The sequence below is a fragment of the Aegilops tauschii genome, chromosome 2 (genome assembly GCF_002575655.3).
Source record: "Aegilops tauschii subsp. strangulata cultivar AL8/78 chromosome 2, Aet v6.0, whole genome shotgun sequence".
In the NCBI taxonomy this organism is placed as follows: Eukaryota; Viridiplantae; Streptophyta; class Magnoliopsida; order Poales; family Poaceae; genus Aegilops; species Aegilops tauschii.
This window is the reverse complement of record NC_053036.3, coordinates 184,994,132-185,012,333: the sequence shown is the minus strand read 5'-3', so window position 1 is coordinate 185,012,333 and position 18,202 is coordinate 184,994,132.

Genomic DNA, 18,202 nt, shown 5'->3' with positions numbered 1-18,202 from the left:
CAGCAATTTTTGGCCTTTTCTAGTCGATCCTCTAAACTTAAGGTTGTAAACTTCAATTTGATCAAGTTCAAAGCAGGTTCAACCGAAAGTAGCATGCATTCAAACATAAACATAGATAGTTTTGCATAACCGAACATAAAACATAAATTTAAACTAAGCTAAACTACTTTTGGTCGAAGTAGAGGCCGAGCCTGAAGGAAATATGCCCTAGAGGCAATAATAAAGTTATTATTTATTTCCTTATTTCATGATAAATGTTTATTATTCATGCTAGAATTGTATTAACCGGAAACTTAGTACATGTGTGAATACATAGACAAAACAAAGTGTCCCTAGTATGCCTCTACTTGACTAGCTCGTTTATCAAAGATGGTTATGTTTCCTAACCATAGACATGTGTTGTCATTTGATGAACGGGATCACATTATTAGGAGAATGATGTGATGGACAAGACCCATTCGTTAGCTTAGCATTATGATCGTTACAGTTTCATTGCTACTGCTTTCTTCATGACTTATACATGTTCCTCAGACTATGAGAATATGCAACTCCCGAATATCGGAGGAACACCTTGTGTGCTATCAAACGTCACAACGTAATTGGGTGATTATAAAGATGCTCTACAGGTGTCTCCAAAGGTGTTTGTTGGGTTGGCATAAACCGAGATTAGGATTTGTCACTCCGTGTATCGGAGAGGTATCTCTGGGCCCTCTCGGTAATGCACATCACTATAAGCCTTGCAAGCAATGTAACTAATGAGTTAGTTGCGGGATGATGCATTACGGAACGAGTAAAGAGACTTGCCGGTAATGAGATTGAACTAGGTATTGAGGTACCGACGATCGAATCTCAGGCAAGTAACATACCGATGACAAAGGGAATAACGTATGTTGTTATGCGGTTTGACCGATAAAGACCTTCATAGAATATGTAGGAACCAATATGAGAATCCAGGTTCCGCTATTGGTTATTGACCGGAGATGAGTCTCGGTCATGTCTACATAGTTCTCGAACCCGTAGGGTCCGCACGCTTAACGTTCGATGACGATCGGTATTATGAGTTTATGTATTTTGATGTACCGAAGGTAGTTCAGAGTCCCGGATATGATCACGGACATGACAAGGAGTCTCGAAATGGTCGATACATAAAGATCGATATATTGGAAGCCTATATTTGGACATCGGAATAGTTTCGGGTGAAATCGGGATTTTACCGGAGTACCGGGAGGTTACCGGAACCCCCCGGTAAGTGTATGGGCCTTATTGGGCCATAGTGGAGAGAGAGGAGACCAGGGCAGGCTGCGCGCCCCCTCTCCCTCTGGTCCGAATTGGACTAGGAGGGGGGCGGGGCCCCCTTTCCTTCCTCCCTCTCTCCCCCTTCCTTCTCTCCTAGTCCAACTAGGGAAGGGGGGAATCCTACTCCCGGTGGGAGTAGGACTCCTCCAGGGCGCGCCATAGAGGGCCGGCCCTCCCCCCTCCTCCACTCCTTTATATAAAGGGGAGGGGGCACCCCATAGACACAAGTTGATCATTGATCTCTTAGCCGTGTGCGGTGCCCCCCTCCACCATAATCCACCTCGGTCATATCGTAGCGGTGCTTAGGCGAAGCCCTGCGTCGGTAGCATCATCATCACTGTCATCACGCCGTCATGCTGACGGAACTCTCCCTCGAAGATCTACTGGATCGTGAGTTCGCGGGACGTCACCGATCTGAACGTGTGCAGATCGCGAGGTGCCGTACGTTCGGTACTAGGATCGGTCGATCGTGAAGACGTACGACTACATCAACCGCGTTGTCATAACGCTTCCGCTTATGGTCTACGAGGGTACGTGGACGACACTCTCCCCTCTCGTTGCTATGCATCACCATGATCTTGCGTGTGCGTAGGATTTTTTTTGAAATTACTACGTTCCCCAACAGTGGCATCCGAGCCAGGTTTATGCGTAGACATTATATGCACGAGTAGAACACAAGTGAGTTGTGGGCGATACAAGTCATACTGCTTACCAGCATGTCATACTTTGATTCGGCGGTATTGTTGGATGAAGCGGCCCAGACCAACATTACGCGTACGCCTACGCGAGACTGGTTCTACCGACGTGCTTCACTCAGAGGTGGCTGGCGGGTGTCAGTTTCTCCAACTTTAGTTGAATCGAGTGTGGCTACGCCCGGTCCTTGTGAAGCTTAAAACAACACATACTTGACGAAATATCGTTGTGGTTTTGATGCGTAGGTAAGAACGGTTCTTGCTCAGCCCGTAGCAGCCACGCAAAACTTGCAACAACAAAGTAGAGGACGTCTAACTTGTTTTTGCAGGGCATGTTGTGATGTGATATGGTCAAGACATGATGCTAAATTTTATTGTATGAGATGATCATGTTTTGTAACAGAGTTATCGGCAACTGGCAGGAGCCATATGGTTGTCGCTTTATTGTATGAAATGCAATCGCCATGTAATTGCTTTACTTTATCACTAAGTGGTAGCGATAGTCGTAGAAGCAATAGTTGGCGAGACGACAACGATGCTACGATGGAGATCAAGGTGTCGCGCCGGTGACGATGGTGATCATGACGGTGCTTTGGAGATGGAGATCAAAGGCACAAGATGATGATGGCCATATCATATCACTTATATTGATTGCATGTGTTGTTTATCTTTTATGCATCTTATTTTTCTTAGATCTACGGTAGCATTATAAGATGATCTCTCACTAAATTTCAAGGTATAAGTGTTCTCCCTGAGTATGCACCATTGCGAAAGTTCATCGTGCTGAGACACCACGTGATGATCGGGTGTGATAAGCTCTACGTTCACATACAACGGGTGCAAGCCAGTTTTGCACACGCAGAATACTCGGGTTAAACTTGACGAGCCTAGCATATGCAGATATGGCCTCGGAACACTAGAGACTGAAAGGTCGACCGTGAATCATATAGTAGATATGATCAACATAGTGATGTTCACCATTGAAAACTACTCCATCTCACGTGATGATCGGACATGGTTTAGTTGATTTGGATCACGTGATCATTTAGATGGCTAGAGGGATGTCTATATAAGTGGGAGTTCTTAAGTAATATGATTAACTGAACTTTAAATTTATCATGAAATTAGTCCTGGTAGTATTAGCATATCTATGTTGTAGATCAATAGCTCACGTTTAGCTCCCCTGTTTTATTTTTGATATGTTCCTAGAGAAAACTAAGTTGAAAGATGTTAGTAGCAATGATGCGGATTGGATCCGTGATCTGAGGATTATCCTCATTGCTGCACAGAAGAATTATGCCCTTAATGCACCGCTAGGTGACAGACCAATTGCAGGAGCAGATGCAGACGTTATGAACGTTTGGTAAAGCTCGGTATGATGACTACTTGATAGTTTAGTGCACCATGCTTTACGGCTTAGAACCGGGACTTAAAAAATGTTTTGAACGCCATGGAGCATATAAGATGTTCCAAGATTTGAAATTGGTATTTCATACTCATGCCCGTGTCAAGAGGTATGAGACCTCTGACAGTACTTTGCCTACAAGATGGAGGAGAATAGCTCAACCAGTGAGCATGTGCTCAGATTGTCTGGGTACTACAATTGCTTGAATCAAGTGGGAGTTAATCTTCCAGATAAGATAGTGATTGACAGAGTTCTCTAGTCACTATCACCAAGTTACTAGAACTTCATGATGAACTATAATACGCAAGGGATAACGGAAACGATTCCCAAGCTCTTCGTGATGCTGAAATCGACGAAGGTAGAAATCAAGAAAAACATCAAGTGTTGATGGTTGACAAGACCACTAGTTTCAAGAAAAGGGCAAAGGGAAGAAGGGGAACTTCAAGAAGAACGGCAAGCAAGTTGCTGCTCAAGTGAAGAAGCCCAAGTCTGGACCTAAGCTTGAGACTAAGTGCTTCTATAGCAAAGGGACTGGTCACTGGAAGCAGAACTGCCGCAAGTATTTGGCGGATAAGAAGGATGGCAAAGTGAACAAAGGTATATTTGATATACATGTTATTGATGTGTACTTTACTAGTGTTTATAGCAACCCCTTAGTATTTGATACTAGTTCAGTTGCTAAGATTAGTAACTCAAAACAGGAGTTGCAAAATAAACAGAGACTAGTTAAGGGCGAGGTGATGATGTGTGTTGGAAGAGATTCCAAGGTTGATAAGATCACCATCGCACACTCCCTATACTTTCGGGATTAGTGTTGAACCTAAATAAATGTTATTTGGTGTTTGCGTTAAGCATGAATATGATTTGATCATGTTTATTGCAATACAGTTATTTATTTAAAGTCAGAGAATAATTGTTGTTCTGTTTACATGAATAAAACCTTCAATGGTCATACACACAAGGTGAATGGTTTATTGAATCTCGATCGTAGTGATACACATATTCATAATATTGAAGCCAAAAGATGCAAAGTTAATAATGATAGTGCAACTTATTTGTGGCACTGCCGTTTAGGTCATATTGGTGTAAAGCGCATGAAGAAAATCCATGCTGATGGGCTTTTGGAATCACTTGATGCTTGCGAACCATGCCTCATGGGCAAGATGACTGAGACTCCGTTCTTCGGAACAATGGAGCGAGCAACAGACTTGTTGGAAATAATACATACTGATGTATGCAGTCCGATGAGTGTTGAGGCTCGTGGCAGGTATCGTTATTTTCTGACCTTCACAGATGATTTGAGCAGATATGGGTATATCTACTTGATGAAACATAAATCTACATTTGAAAAGTTCAAATAATTTCAGAGTGAAGTGGAAAATCATCGTAACAAGAAAATAAAGTTTCTACGATCTGATCGTGGCGGAGAATATTTGAGTTACGAGTTTGGTCTTCATTTGAAACAATGCGGAATAGTTTCGCAACTCACGCCACCCAGAACACCACAACGTAATGGTGTGTCCGAACGTCATAACCGTACTTTATTGGATATAGTGCAATCTATGATGTCTCTTACCGATTTACCACTATCTTTTTGGGGTTATGCATTAGAGACAGCTACATTCATGTTAAATATGGCACCATCTAACTCCGTTGAGACGACACCGTATGAACTATGGTTTGGCAAGAAACCTAAGCTGTCATTTCTTAAAGTTTGGGGTTGCGATGCTTATGTGAAATAGTTTCAACCTGATAAGCTCAAACCCAGATCGGAGAAATGCGTTTTCATAGGATACCCAAAGGAAACTGTTGGGTACACCTTCTATCACAGATCCAAAGGCAAGATATTCGTTGCTAAGAATGGATCCTTTCTAGAGAAGAAGTTTCTCTTGAAAGAAGTGAGTGGGAGGAAAATAGAACTTGATGAGGTAATTGTACCTGCTCCCGAATTGGAAAGCAGCTCAACACAGAAATCAGTTCCAGTGATTCCTACACCAATTAGTGAGGAAGTTAATGATATTGATCATGAAACTTCAGATCAAGTTACTACCGAACCTCGTAGGTCAACCAGAGTATGTTCCGCACCAGAGTGGTATGGTAATCCTATTCTGGAGTTCATGTTACTTGACCATGACGAACCTACGAACTATGAGGAAGCGATGACGAGCCCAGATTCCACGAAATGGCTTGAGGCCATGAAATCTGAGATGGGATCCATGTATGAGAACAAAGTGTGGACTTTGGTTGACTTGCCCGATGATCGGCAAGCCATAGAAAATAAATGGATCTTCAAGAGGAAGATGGACGCTGATAGTAGTGTTACTAACTACAAAGCTAGACTTATCGAAAAAGGTTTTGACAAAGTTCAAGGTGTTGACTACGATGATATTTTCTCACTCATAGTGATGCTTAAGTCTGTCCGAATCATGTTAGCAAATTGCCAAATTTTATGAAATCTGGCAAATGGATGTCAAAACTAGATTCCTTAATGGATTTCTTAAAGAAGAGTTGTATATGATACAACCAGAAGGTTTTGTCGATCCTAAAGGTGCTAACAAAAGGTGCAAGCTCCAGCGATCCATCCATGGACTGGTGCAAAGCATCTCGAGTTGGAATATACGCTTTGATGAGTTGATCAAAACATATAGATTTGTACAGACTTGCGGTGAAGCCTGTATTTACAAGAAAGTGAGTGGGAGCACTACAGTTTTCTGATAAGTATATGTGAAAGACATATTGTTGATCCGAAATGATGTAGAATTTTCTGGAAAGCATAAAGGAGTGTTTCAAATGAGTTTTTCAAAGAAAGACCTCGGTAAAGCTGCTTACATATTGAGCATCAAGATCTATAGAGATAGATCAAAACGCTTGATAAGTTTTTCAATGAGTACATACCTTGACAAGATTTTGAAGTAGTTCAAAATGGAACAGTCAAAGAAAGAGTTCTTGCCTGTGTTGCAAAGTGTGAAATTGAGTAAGACTCAAAGCCCGACCATGACAGAAGATAGAAATAGAATGAAAGTCATTCCCTATGCCTCAACCATAGGTTCTATAAAGTATGCCATGCTGTGTACCAGACCTATTGTATACCCTGCCCTGAGTTTGGCAAGGGAGTACAATAGTGATATAGGAGTAGATCACTAGACTGCGGTCAAAATTATCCTAAGAGGACTAAGGAAATATTTCTCGGTTATGGAGGTGATAAAGAGTTCGTCGTAAATAGTTACGTCGATGCAAGCTTTGACACTGATCTGGATCACTCTGAGTCTCGATCTGGATACATATTGAAAGTGGGAGCATTTAGCTAGAGTAGCTCCGTGCAGAGTGCTACCTCTTGAGCATGTGTTGGTTTTTCCCTTGAAGAGGAAAGGGTGATGCAGCAAAGTAGCGTAAGTATTTCCCTCAGTTTTTGAGAACCAAGGTATCAATCCAGTAGGAGGCCACACGCAAGTCCATCGTACCTACACAAACAAATAAGAACCTTGCAACCAACACGATAAAGGGGTTGTCAATCCCTTCACGGCCACTTGCAAAAGTGAGATCTGATAGAGATGATAATGTTTTTGGTATTTTTATGATAAATATTAAAAGTAAAGATTGCAAAATAAACGGCGACAGAAATAGCTAGTTGATGGGAGATTAATATGATGGAAAATAGACCCGGGGGCCATAGGTTTCACTAGTGGCTTCTCTCAAGATAGCATAAGTATTACGGTGGGTGAACAAATTACTGTCGAGCAATTGATAGAAAAGTGCATAATTATGAGAATATCTAGGCATGATCATGTATATAGGCATCACGTCCGTGACAAGTAGACCGAGCCTGCATCTACTACTATTACTCTACACATCGACCACTATCCAGCATGCATCTAGAGTATTAAGTTCATAAGAACAGAGTAACACATTAGGTAAGATGACATGATGTAGAGGGATAAACTCAAGCAATATGATATAAACCCCATCTTTTTATCCTCGGTGGCAACAATACAATACGTGTCGTTTCCCCTTGTGTCACTGGGATCGAGCAACGCAAGATTGATCCCAAAGCTAAGCACTTCTCCCATTGCAAGAAAGATGAATCTAGTAGGCCAAACCAAACTTATAATTCGAAGAGACTTGCAAAGATAACCAATCGTAAATAAAAGAATTTAGAGAAGATTCAAATATTGTTCATAGATAATCTTGATCATAAACCCACAATTCATCGGATCTCGACAAACACACCGCAAAAAGAGTTACATCGAATAGATCTCCAAGAAGATCGAGGAGAACTTTGTATTGAGATCCAAAGAGAGAGAAGAAGCCATCTAGCTAATAACTATGGACCCGAAGGTCTGTGGTAAACTACTCACACATCATCGGAGAGGCTATGGTGTTGATGTAGAAGCCCTCCATGATCGATTCCCCCTCCGGCGGAGCGCCGGAAAAGGCCCCAAGATGGGATCTCACGGGTACAGTAGGTTGCGGCGGTGGAAATAGGTTTTCGTGGTGCTCCTGGTTGGTTTCAGGGTACGTGGGTATATATAGGAGGAAGAAGTAGGTCGGTGGAGCCACGAGGGGCCCACGAGGGTGGGGGGCGCACCCAGGGGAGCAGGTGCGCCTCCCTGCCTCGTGGCCTCCTCGTTGATTTCTTGACGTCCACTCCAAGTTCTCTGGATCACGTTTGTTCCAAAAATCACGCTCCCGAAGGTTTCATTCCGTTTGGACTCCGTTTGATATTCCTTTTCTGCGAAACACTGAAATAGGCAAAAAAACAGCAATTTGCACTGGGCCTTGGGTTAATAGGTTAGTCCCAAAAATAATATAAAAGTGTATACTAAAGCCCATTAAACATCCAAAACGGATAATATAATATCATGGAACAATCAAAAATTATAGATACGTTGGAGACGTATCAAGCATCCCCAAGCTTAATTCCTGCTCGTCCTCGAGTAGGTAAATGATAAAACATAATTTTTTATGTGGAATGCAACCTAGCATATTCTTCAATGTAATTTTCTTTATTGTGGCATGAATGTTCAGATCCGAAAGATTCAAGATAAAAGTTTAATATTGACATAAAAATAATAATACTTCAAGCATACTAACCAAGCAATTATGTCTTCTCAAAATAGCATAGCCAAAGAAAGCTCATCCCTACAAAATCATATAGTTTGGCCATGCTTCATTTTTGTCACACAAGATGCTCTCATCTTGCACAACCCCGATGACAAACCAAGCAATTGTTTCATACTTTAGTAATCTCAAACTTTTTTCAACTTTCACGCAATACATGAGCGTGAGCCATGGATATAGCACTATGGGTGGAATAGAATAATGATGATGGGGGTTGTGTGGAGAAGACAAAAAAGGAGAAAGTCTCACATTGACGCGGCTAATCAATGGGCTAGGGAGATGCCCATCAATTGATGTCAATACAAGGAGTAGGGATTGCCATGCAACAGATGCACTAGAGCTATAAATGTATGAAAGCTCAACAAAAGAAACTAAGTGGGTGTGCATCCAACTTGCTTGCTCACGAAGACCTAGGGCATTTGAGGAAGCCCATCGTTGGAATATACAAGCCAAGTTCTATAATGAAAAATTCCCACTAGTATATGAAAGTGATAAAACAAGAGACTCTCTATCATAAAGATCATGGTGCTACTTTGAAGCACAAGTGTGGAAAAAGGATATTAGCATTGTCCCTTTTTATTTCTCTTTTTTCCTTTTTCTTTTTTTTTCTTTTTTTATTTTGGGCCTTTTTTTGGCCTTTCTCTCTTTTTTTATTTGGGACAATGCTCTATTAATGATGATCATCACACTTCTATTTATTTACAACTCAATGATTACAACTCGATACTTAGAACAAAATATGACTCTATATGAATGCCTCCGGCGGTGTACCGGGATGGGCAATGAATCAAGAGTGACATGTATGAAATAATATGCATGGTGGCTTTGCCACAAATACGATGTCAAACTACATGATCATGCAAGGCAATATGACAATGATGAAGCGTGTCATAATAAACGGAACGGTGGAAAGTTGCATGGCAATATATCTCGGAATGGATATGGAAATGCCATAATAGGTAGGTATGGTGGCTGTTTTGAGGAAGATATAAGGAGGTTTATGTGTGATAGAGCGTATCGTATCACGGGGTTTGGATGCACCGGCGAAGTTTGCACCAACTCTCAAGGTGAGAAAGGGCAATGCACGGTACCGAAGAGGCTAGCAATGATGGAAGGTTGAGAGTGCGTATAATCCATGGACTCAACATTAGTCATAAAGAACTCACATACTTATTGCAAAAATCTACAAGTCATCAAACACCAAGCACTACGCGCATGTTCCTAGGGGGATAGATTGGTAGGAAAAGACCATCGCTCGTCCCCGACCGCCACTCATAAGGATGACAATCAAAGAACACCTCATGTTTCAAATTTGTTACACAACGTTTACCATATGCGCATGCTACGGGACTTGCAAACTTCAACACAAGTATTTCTCAAATTCACTCAACTAGCACAACTTTAATATCACTATCTCCATATCTCAAAACAATCATCAAGTATCAAACTTCTCCTAGTATTCAATGCACTTATATGGAAGTTTTTATTATATCCATCTTGGATGCCTATTATATTAGGAATAATTTTATAGCCAAAGAAAATTACCATGCTGTTCTAAAGGACTCTCAAAATAATATAAGTGAAGCATTAGAGATCAATAATTTCTATAAAATAAAACCACCACCGTGCTCTAAAAGATATAAGTGAAGCACTAGAGCAAAATTGTTTAGCTCAAAAGATATAAGTGAAGCATATAGTGTATTCTAATAAATTCCGATTAATGTGTGTCTCTCCCAAAAGGTGTGTACAGAAAGGATGATTGTGGTGAACTAAAAAGCAAAGACTCAAATCATACAAGACGCTCCAAGCAAAACACATATCATGTGGTGAATAAAAATATAGCTCCAAGTAAAGTTACCGATGGACGAAGACAAAAGAGGGGATGCCTTCTGGGGCATCCCCAAGCTTAGGATTTTTGGTTGTCCTTGGATTTTACCTTGGGGTGCCTTGGGCATCCCCAAGATTAGGCTCTTGCCACTCCTTGTTCTATAATCCATCAAATCTTTACCCAAAACTTGAAAACTTCACAACACAAAACTTAACAGAAAATCTCGTGAGCTCCGTTAGCGAAAGAAAACAAAACACCACTTCAAGGTACTGTAATGAACTCATTCTTTATTTATATTGGTGTTAAACCTACTGTATTCCAACTTCTCTATGGTTCATAACCTCCGATACTAGCCATAGATTCATCAAAATAAGCAAACAACACACGAAAAACAGAATCTGTCAAAAACAGAATAGTCTGTAGTAATCTGTATCAAACGCATACTTCTGGAACTCCAAAAATTCTAAAATAAATTTCTGGACGTGAGGAATTTATCTATTAATCATCTTCAAAAATAATCAACTAAATAGCACTCTCCAGCAAAAAGTTGTAGCTAATCTCGTGAGCGCTAAAGTTTCTGTTTTTACAGCAAGATCAAAAAGACTTCACCCAAGTCTTCCCAAAGGTTCTACTTGGAAAAAACACTAATTAAAACATAAAACCACATCTAAACAGAAGCTATATGGATTATTTATTACTAAACAGAACCAAAAAGCAATAAACAAAAATAAAATTGGGTTGCCTCCCAACAAGCGCTATCGTTTAACGCCCCTAGCTAGGCATTGATAATTTTAATGATGCTCACATCAAAGACAAGAATTAAAACACAAAGAGAGAATCATAGAACACATGATAAACACATCTAAGTATAACATACTTCCTATGCATAGGCATCTTATAGGCAAACAAATTATCAAGGCAAGCAAAAACTAGCATATGCAAGGAAGCGGAAAGAAACAATAGCAATCTCAACATAACGAGAGGTAATTTAGTGACATGAAAATTTCTACAACCATATTTTCCTCTCTCATAATAATTACATGTAGGATCATAAGCAAATTCAACAACATAGCTATCACAAAACATATTCTTAACACGATCCACATGTATGCAAAGTTGACACTCTTCCAAAATAGTGGGATTAATATTAACTAAAGTCATGACCTCTCCAAACCCATTTTTATCAAAAACTTCATAAGATTGAACATTCTCCAAATATGTGGGATCTAAAGTTGACACTCTTCCAAACCCACGTTCAATATTATTGCAAAAATTATTATCAATCTCATATTCATCATGAGGCTTAAATAAATTTTCAAGATCATAAGAAGAATCACCCCAATCATGATCATTGCAACAAGTAGAGGACATAGCAAAACTAGCATCCCCAAGCTTAGGGTTTTGCGTATTATTAGCACAATTTACATCAATAGAATTTATAATAAAATCATTGCAATCATGCTTTTTATTCAAAGGTCTATCGTGAATCGCTTCATAAAGTACTACATCACAATTTTCAAATTCACGAATTTCAAGCAAAACCTCATAAAGATAATCTAGTGCACTCAACTCACTAGCAATAGGTTCATCATAAATGGATCTCTTAAAGAGATTAGCAAGTGGATGAGGATCCACAAACTCTTAGAAAGCGAAGATGCAAGCAAAAAGAAGGCACATGGTAACACAAGATTGGACGGAGAAGGGCAAATAAAACGACAAGGGTGAAGTGGGGGAGAGGAAAACGAGAGGCAAATGGGAAATAATGTAATGCGAGGGATAAGAGTTTGTGATGGGTACTTGGTATGTCTTGACTTGTGCGCAGACTCCCCGGCAACGGCGCCAGAAATCCTTCTTGCTACCTCTTGAGCATGCGTTGGTTTTTCCCTTGAAGAGGAAAGGGTGATGCAGCAAAGTAGCGTAAGTATTTCCCTCATTTTTTGAGAACCAAGGTATCAATCCAGTAGGAGGCCATACGCAAGTCCCTCGTACCTACACAAACAAATAAGAACCTTGCAACCAACGCGATAAAGGGGTTGTCAATCCCTTCATGGCCACTTGCAAAAGTGAGATCTGATAGAGATGATAATGTTTTTGGTATTTGTATGATAAAGATTAAAAGTAAAGATTGCAAAATAAACGGCGACAGAAATAGCTAGTTGACGGGAGATTAATATGATGGAAAATAGACCCGGGGGCCATAGGTTTTACTAGTGGCTTCTCTCAAGATAGCATAAGTATTATGGTGGGTGAACAAATTACCGTCGAGCAATTGATAGAAAAGTGCATAATTATGAGAATATCTAGGCATGATCATGTATATAGGCATCACGTCTGTGACAAGTAGACCGACTCCTGCCTGCATCTACTACTATTATTGCACACATAGACCGCTATCCAGCATGCATCTAGAGTATTAAGTTCATAAGAACGGAGTAACGCATTAGGTAAGATGACATGATGTAGAGGGATAAACTCAAGCAATATGATATAAAACCCATCTTTTTATCCTCGATGGCAACAATACAATACGTGTCGTTTCCCCTTTTGTCACTGGGATCGAGCAACGCAAGATTGAACCCAAAGCTAAGCACTTCTCCCATTGCAAGAAAGATCAATCTAGTAGGCCAAACCAAACTGATAATTCGAAGAGACTTGCAAAGATAACCAATCATACATAAAAGAATTCAGAGAAGATTCAAATATTGTTCATAGATAGAATTGCAAAGAATTCAGGGTACGTGGGTATATATAGGAGGAAGAAGTAGGTCGGTGGAGCCACGAGGGTGGGGGCACGCCGGGGGGGGGGGGCAGGCGCGCCTCCCTGCCTCGTGGCCTCCTCGTTGATTTCTTGACGTCCACTCCAAGTTCTCTGGATCACGTTTGTTCCAAAAATCATGCTCCCAAAGGTTTCATTCTGTTTGGACTCTGTTTGATATTCCTTTTCTGCAAAACACTGAAATAGGCAAAAAAACAGCAATTTGCACTGGGCCTTGGGTTAATAGGTTAGTCCCAAAAATAATATAAAAGTGTATAGTAAATCCAATTAAACATCCAAAACGGATAATATAATAGCATGGAACAATAAAAAATTATAGATACGTTGGAGACGTATCACAGAGCATTGTAGACATAGAAATTTGCAAAATACATACGGATCTGAATGTGGCAGACCCGTTGACTAAACTTCTCTCACAAGCAAAACATGATCACACCTTAGTACTCTTTGGGTGTTAATCACATGGTGATATGAACTAAGATTACTGACTCTAGTAAACCCTTTGAGTGTTGGTCACATGGCAATGTGAACTATGGGTGTTAATCACATGGTGATGTGAACTATTGGTGTTAAATCACATGGCGATGTGAACTAGATTATTTACTCTAGTGCAAGTGGGAGACTGAAGGAAATATTCCCTAGAGGCAATAATAAAGTTATTATTTATTTCCTTATTTCATGATAAATGTTTATTATTCATGCTAGAATTGTATTAACCGGAAACTTAGTACATGTGTGAATACATAGACAAAACAAAGTGTCCCTAGTATGCCTCTACTTGACTAGCTCATTTATCAAAGATGGTTATGTTTCCTAACCATAGACATGTGTTGTCATTTGATGAACGAGATCACATCATTAGGAGAATGATGTGATCTACAAGACCCATTCGTTAGCTTAGCATTATGATCGTTACAGTTTCATTGCTACTGCTTTCTTCATGACTTATACATGTTCCTCAGACTATGAGATTATGCAACTCCCGAATACCGGAGGAACACCTTGTGTGCTATCAAATGTCACAACGTAACTGGGTGATTATAAAGATGCTCTACAGGTGTCTCCAAAGGTTTTTGTTGGGTTGGCATAGATCGAGATTAGGATTTGTCACTCCGTGTATCGGAGATGTATCTCTGGGCCCTCTCGATAATGCACATCACTATAAGCCTTGCAAGCAATGTAACTAATGAGTTAGTTGCGGGATGATGCATTACAGAACGAGTAAAGAGACTTGCCGGTAACGAGATTGAACTAGGTATTGAGATACCGACGATCGAATCTCGGGCAAGTAACATACCGATGACAAAGGGAACAACGTATGTTGTTATGCGGTTTGACCGATAAAGATCTTCGGAGAATATGTAGGAACCAATATGAGCATCCAGGTTCGTCTATTGGTTATTGACCGGAAATGAGTCTTGGTCATGTCTACATAGTTCTCAAACCCGTAGGGTCCGCATGCTTAACATTCGGTGACGATCGGTATTATGAGTTTATGTATTTTGATGTACCGAAGGTAGTTCGGAGTCCCGGATATGATCACGGACATGACGAGGAGTCTCGAAATCGTCGAGACATAAAGATCGATATATTGGAAGCCTATATTTGGATATCGGAATAGTTCTGGGTGAAATCGGGATTTTACCGGAGTACCGGGAGGTTACCGAAACCCCCCGGTAAGTGTATGGGCCTTATTGGGCCATAGTGGAGAGAGAGAGAGAGGAGACCAGGGCAGGCCGCGCGCCCCTCTCCCTCTGGTCCGAATTGGACTAGGAGGGGGGCGACGCCCCCCTTTCCTTCCTCCCTCTCTCCCCCTTCCTTCTCTCCTAGTCCAACTAGGGAAGGGGGGAATCCTACTCCCGGTGGGAGTAGGACTCCTCCAGGGCACGCCATAGAGGGCTGGCCCTCCCCCCTCATCCACCCCTTTATATACGGGGGAGGGGGGCACCTCATAGACACAAGTTGATCATTGATCTCTTAGCCGTGTGCGGTGCCCCCCTCCACCATAATCCACCTCGGTAATATCATAGCGGTGCTTAGGTGAAGCCCTGCATCGGTAGCATCATCATCACCGTCATCACGCCGTCGTGCTGGCGGAACTCTCCCTCGAAGATCTACTGGATTGTTAGTTCATGGGACGTCACCGAGCTGAACGTGTGCAGATCGCGGAGGTGCCGTACGTTCGGTACTAGGATCGGTCGATCGTGAAGACGTACGACTACATCAACCGCGTTGTCATAACGCTTCCGCTTACGGTCTACGAGGGTACGTGGACGACACTCTCCCCTCTCGTTGCTATGCATCACCATGATCTTGCATGTGCGTAGGATTTTTTTTGAAATTACTACGTTCCCCAACAGAGCCAATCCTTCCTCGTCATGTACGGTGTGCCGCGAGCCGGGTCCGGTCCAGTACCGTCGTCGGGGTCGTTGGGGAAGGCACTTCTCCACTCGTCGATGGTGATCTCCTCGTCCTCGGGGCCCACCTCGACACCCTCCGCACCGCCGTCGCCGCTGCCTTCGACCTCGTCATCAGAGGAGAGCGCGATAACCTCGCCGCCCTCCGCGCCGCCGTCCTCGCCGCCTTTGACCTCGTCATCGGAGGAGAGCGCGATAACCTCGCCGCCCTCCGCGCTGGCAAAGATCGCCTGCTCTGCCTCCATGAGCTCCGGGTGCTGCCGGCGGAGCTCTTGCATGTAGGCCTCATCGGCGGCCTCGGCCTCGAGGCGCTCCCATGCCTTGGGGTCCTCCCGCGCCATAGCCGAGCTCACCACCCCTGGCTCCGGCGGAATGAGGTCGACCGGACGTGTGCCGAAGGGGAAATTGAGCCTAGCCGCCGCGCCGTGGTAGCGGACCTGCCAGCGGTCGTACTCCATGGCCGCGAGCTCAGCCGTGTGGAAGCTACCGAGCCACCGGCGGGTGTGGGTCTCTCGATATGTAATCTCGGCGACCCACGTCCCCCACCGCCGTTGCCGGATCCCGAGGTAGGACTTCGTGTGCTGCCGGGTCCGAGGGAGGACGGGGAAGTCCTTGAACCGGCGTAGGGGCGCGGCGGCGGGCGGACCGGGGGACCGGCGATGGAGGATCGGGCCCGCGGAGGATGACGGGGCACCTCGGCGGCCACCTCGCCGGCGTCGGGCGAAAAGGCCGCGATAAACCTCTTTTTGGCCATTGGCTCCTCGAGCTCTCGAGCACACATGCAGAGGTTGAGGATGGAGGCGCTGGCGATGGCAGTGACCTACCAATGGTTTCGAGGGTTGTGTGTGTCAGTGTGAGCAGAGGTTTTGGGGTGTGTGTGGAGGGGGGGGCAAGGTTGTGTTTGAGGAAATACTGCGGCAACTCAAAATTTTACTAGGCGGGAGTAACAATGCGAAGCTACTGAAAATTTGGATCAAGGGCGAGCAGATATTTTTGAGATTGTAAGGGATGCAGAGGCGGGAGTAAAATGCCGGGGCTACTGAAAATTTGAATCAAGGGACTGAAGCAGAGTGGGAGTAACAGACATCGCACATGGTCCACACATACTAATCGTGTGCTATCAAACATTAAAACCTTCCAGGCGGTAGATGTTTTCGAGATTGCGAGGGATGCAGATGCGGGAGTTTTTAGGGAGTGACCTAGTGTGCTTGACGCGCCGGCTGTGGACTGTGGCCGACGCACCTTCTCGCGTAAGCCATAGGCGTACTATATACCAACGGTGCTCCAAGATATTTTGTACTACATCTCACACGGTTGGTGATAATAAACTCTGTGGGATCTACTTGATTTGAATTAGAAAATGGGGTCACAGCGGCAGTGGACGTTGTTTGAATTGCTAGATCTTTTATCTGCAGTGAACATGCAACTATATGTGTGTCATAAAAGAATTGAAATTATTCAGGGTTTGTTTGGACATTTTATACATTAAACTAGTTTTCTAGCTATGTCACATGCACAATTCAAAATTAAACTACATGCACATGTTTCGGTGCATACAAATTGGTTGAAAAATCAAATATGTGTCCTTCATTGCATGCTTAGGTCCCATGCAAGAAATGGGAATGAATTTTTTGGGGTTCGTTTGGCCTTTTTATACATTAACTGGGTTTTCTAGGCATTTTATGTGCATAATTCAAATTTGAACTACAAGCACATGCTCCAATGCACCACAATTGGTTGAAAAATCACATGTGTGTCCTTGGGTGAATTTCTAGGTCCCATGCAAGAGATGGGAATGAATTTCAAACACCAGGGCAAGTGTTGATTGCCGGCAAAACATTGAGATACCCGGTTTTTAAATTCTAGTAAATCCAAAACTCGTATGAAATTCATGAAACTTGGCATGCTAGCATGGAGCGGCATCAACATGCCGTGGTGAAAATTTTGTCCCATTTGGGGCAGGTTTGGGTATAATTTTCTCACAAACCAGAGCTTCTCACAACAAGCATGATGGTTTCGATAGGGAACGTACCACCATTGGGGACGGGACGATATCCGTTGCCTCTTTTTGCTTTCAAAAAATTTCTAGTGTCAACATAGAACAACAGGAGTGTTGTGTTTAATCTTGGAATTTTTCGGGGTTCTTTTGGCCTTTTTTATACATTAACTGGGTTTTCTAGGCATTTTATGTGCATAATTCAAATTTGAACTACAAGCACATGCTCCAATGCACTAAAGTTGGTTGAAAAATCACATGTGTGTCCTTGGGTGAATTTCTAGGTCCCATGCAAGAGATGGGAATGAAATTCAAACACCAGGGCACTGTTGATTGCCGGCAAAACTTTGAGATGCATGGTTTTTAAATTCTAGTAAATCCAAAACTCGTCTGAAATTCATGAAACTTGGCATGCTATCATGGAGCGGCATCAACACACTGTGGTAAAAAAATTGTCCCGTTTGGGGCAGGTTCGGGTATAAGCTTCTCACAAACCAGAGCTTCTCACAACAAGCATGATGGTTTCGATAGGGAACGTCCCACCTTTGGGGACGAAACGATATCCATTGCCTCTTATTGCTTTCAAATTTTTTCTCGTGTCAACATAGAACAACAGTAGTGTTGTGTCAATTTTTGGGATTTTTCGGGGTTCGTTTGGACATTTTTATGCGTTA